Raw genomic sequence first — 4,388 nt, 5'->3', positions numbered from 1 at the left:
AGAATTCATAATACTAAACCTTCCAAAATGAAAAATGCTGAGTTTCAACAAATATTTAGGGGGAAAAATCAACATATTTTCCATACAATCTCTTCATAAAACAGAAGGGGAAGGAACTAATGTGTTTTAAGACCAGCATTAAAAGCAAAATACAAAAATAACTATAAAATATTAACCAATATGAGCATAAACTCAAAAATCCTCAATGAAATATTAACAATTCAAATCCAACAATAATATATTATCAACAAGTGGAATTTATCTCAGGAATGCAAGACTTTTCAACATTTGAAACTCAATCAATATAATTCACCATATCAACAAGTCAAAAAAAAAAAAAGAAAAAATATGTATAATCATTTCAGTTGATGAGATAAAGCAGTTAACAGAATCTTACATTCATGACTGATGATAAATCTGATGGCGGACATCTGAAAAAAAAAATAAACTACAGCAAATGGTGAATAACTGTTTTCCACTTCAATCAGAAACTAGGGTTTCCCGGGTGGCACTAATGGTAAAGAACCTGCCTAACAATGCAGGAGAGGCTGAAGACAAGTGTTCAATCCCTGTGTTGGAAAGATCCACTGGAGGAGGGCATGGCAACCCACTCCAGTATTCTTGCCTGGAGAATCCCATGGACAGAGAAGTCTGGCAGTCTACAGTCCATAGGTCACAAAGAGTCAGACACGACTAAGGTGACCTATGCACACACACACAATCAAAAACTAGCAAAGATATGTGCTCCTACCACTTCTTGAAGCCCTTGACAGTGAAAAAGGGAATAAAACAAAATAAAACAATTTCAAATTTGAAAGGAAAACAATAATAAAACTACCCTTATCTGCAAATGACATGTTTGTCTATGTACACAATCCCAAGTAGTATACAAAAAGCCTCTGGAACTAATATAAGTGAGTTTGGGATGGCTGCAGGTTATAAGATGGACATGTAAAAGTCAATAATATTTCTACACACCAATATCAATACACACCAATGAACAAATGGAAATTGAAATAAAAATAAACAATATCTTTCACAATATACCCCAGGAAAATATTAAAGTATATATCAAAAAATACATGAGCTGTATGATAAAAACTATAAAACATTTATGAAAGAAATCAAATAAGGCAGATTCTTTACTGTTTAAGCCACCAGGGAAGCTCAAATAAGGCCTAAGAAAACAGAAAACACTCCATACTCATGGACTGGAAGTTTCCATACAGTGATAATGCCAATTCTCTCCAAATTTGTCTGTGAATATAATGCAATACCAATAAAAAAAATCCCCAAAAGATTTTTTTGTATATATAAACAAGTAGTTTCTAATTATTACATTGAAGGGTAAGGGTACTAGAATAGCCATAATCAAATTAATTTAAAAAAAAATAAAGTTGAAGGACACACACTATTCAATATGAAGATCTACTGTAAAGCTACAATAATCAAGACTATGTGGTATTGGAGAAAAGATCGATACTTAGATCAGTGAAATCAGAAGAGAGATTCCAGATACAGCCAGATATAGACCCACACAAATATGGTCATCCAACTTTTGACAAAGATGTAAAGACAATTCAATGGAGAAAGGCAAGTCTTTACAACAAATGGTATTGAAAAAACTGAACATACACATGCAAAAAAAAAAAAAAAGATTAATCTAATCCTAAACATTTCACCATATACAAAAGAGCCCATAATAGAGCATAGTTGTTGTTGTTCAGTCTCCAAGTCATGTCTGACTCTTCACTACCCTGTGGACTGCAGGATTGCCAGGGCTCCCTATCCCTCACCATCTCCCAGAGTTTGCCCAAATTTATGTCCATTGCATCGGTGATGGCATCCAACCATCTCATAGATCATAGACCTAAATTTAATTCTATAAAACTCATAGAAGAACACATAGGCACAAATTTTCATACCCTTGGGTTAAATAAAGACCTCTTAATTATGACATCAAAAGCAAAATTCATAAAATCCTCACTAACTTGTATTTCACCAGAATGAATTACTTTGCTCTGCTATGGACACCATAAATAAAATTAGAAGACAAGCTACAGTCTGGCAAACAATGTTTACAAATTGCTTATCTGATAAAGGGGCTTCCCTGGTGGCTCAATGGTAAAGCATCTGCCAGCAATGTGGGAGGCTCGGATTCGATCCCTGGGTTGTGAAGATACCCTGGAGAAGGAAATGGCAACCCACTCCAGTACTCTTGCCTGGAAAATCTCAAGGATGGAGGAGCCTGGTAGGCTACAGTCAATGGGGTTGCAAAGAGTCTGACACAACTGAGCGACTTCACTTTCACTTTTATCTGAAAAAAGACTTGTAATCAGAATAGACTTTTAAAACTCCCAAACCTAAACAATAAGAAACCAGCCAATTTCTTTTTAAAAAATCTCAGTTTTATTTATTTATTTTACTTTACAATATTGTATTGGTTTTGCCATACATTGATATGAATCCACCATGGGTGTACATATGTTCCGCATCCTGAACCCCCCTCCCACCCTCCTCCCCATTCCATCCCTCTGGGTCATCCTAGTGCACCAGCCCCAAGCACCCTGTATCATGCATCAAACCTGGACTGGTGATTCGTTTCACATGTGATAATTTACATCTTTCAATGCCATTCTCCCAAATCATCCCACCCTCAACCCCTCCCACAGAGTCCAAAAGTGTTCTATACATCTGTGCCTCTTTTGCTGTCTCGCATACAGGGTTATCATTACCATCTTTCTAAATTCCATATATATGCGTTAGTATACTGTATTGGCGTTTTTCTTTCTGGCCTACTTCACTCTGCATAATAGGCTCCAGTTTCATCCACCTCATTAGAACTGATTCAAATGTATTCTTTTTAATGGCTGGGTAATATTCCACTGTGTATATGTACCACAGCTTTCTTATCCATTCATCTGCTGATGGACATCTAGGTTGCTTCCATGTCCTGGCTATTATAAACAGAGCTGCAATGAACATTGGGTTACACATGTCTCTTTCAATTCTGGTTTCCTCGGTGTGTATGCCCAGCAGTGGGATTGCTGGGTCATAAGGCAGTTCTATTTCCAGTTTTGTAAGTAATCTCCACACTGTTCTCCATAGTGGCTGTACTAGTTTGCATTCCCACCAACAGTGTAAGAGGGTTCCCTTTTCTCCATATCCTCTCCAGCATTTATTGAACAAGCCAATTTCTAAAAACGGATAAAAGATTTTGATAAACACATCACCAAAGAAGATAAATGGATTACAAGTAAGCATACAAAATGTCTCTGCTTTTCAATAGGCTGTCTACGTTTGTCATAGCTTTTCTTCCAAGGAGGAAGCGTCTTTTAATTTTGTGGCTGCAGTCAACATCTGCAGTGATTTTGGAGCCCAAGAAAATAAAGTCTCCAAGGGCGGTCCTAAGATGGTGGAGGAATAGGACAGGGGGACCACTTTCTCCCACACAAATTCATCAAAAGATCATTTGAATGCTGAGAAAATACCACAAAACAACTTCTGAACACTAGAGGAGGACATCAAACACTCAGAAAGGCAGCCCATTGTCTTTGAAAGGAGGTAGGACAATGTATAAAAGATAAAAAGAGAGACAAAAGAGTTAGGGATGGAGACCAATCCCAGAGAGGGAGTCTTAAAAGAGAAGTTTCCAAGCACCAGGAGACCCTCTCACTGGCCAGTCTGTGGGGAGTTTTGGAATCTCAGAGGGCAACATTACCAGGAGGAAAAAATAAATAAATGAAACCCACAGATTACATGCCTAACTGCAACTTCCAGCAGAGAAGCAGCCCAGATGTTCGTGTCATCAGTAAGTGGGGGCTGAATAGGGAGGTGCGGGCTGCACTGCTTAGGGTAAAGACTGGGCCTGAATGCCCTGAGGGAAATCTTAGGGAGCTAATGTGAGATAGCAACCCAAACTGTGGGATAGCCAGAGAGGGAAAAAAAAAAAAAAAAAAAGGAGTTAGAGAGAGAGAGAACTTTCCCGTGAAAAGCTCTAACCTAAGGCACTTCCCTGGTGGTGCAGAGGTTAAAGCGTCTACCTGCAATGTGGGAGACCTGGGTTCGATCCCTGGTTCGGGAAGATCCCCTGGAGAAGGAAATGGCAACCCACTCCAGTATTCTTGCCTGGAGAATCCCATGGAAGGAGGAACTTGGTGGGCTACAGTCCATGGGTCGCAAAGAGGCGGACATGACTGAGCAACTTCACTTTCACTTTCAAGGCACTGCCGGCCTGCTCACAGAACAAAGGACTGAGTGAATACCAGAGGAGAGCTAGCAGGTTACAGACTGGCCTGTCCCCTACTGGATGTAGGGAGGCAGGCGAGAGCCACCAGAGCCAGAAGGAAAGAGGCAAACTCGGCCCTAGAGATGGCATCCCCTCACCA

Source organism: Capricornis sumatraensis, chromosome X, assembly GCF_032405125.1.
Source record: "Capricornis sumatraensis isolate serow.1 chromosome X, serow.2, whole genome shotgun sequence".
Taxonomy (NCBI): Eukaryota; Metazoa; Chordata; class Mammalia; order Artiodactyla; family Bovidae; genus Capricornis; species Capricornis sumatraensis.
This window is presented reverse-complemented; position numbering follows the sequence as displayed.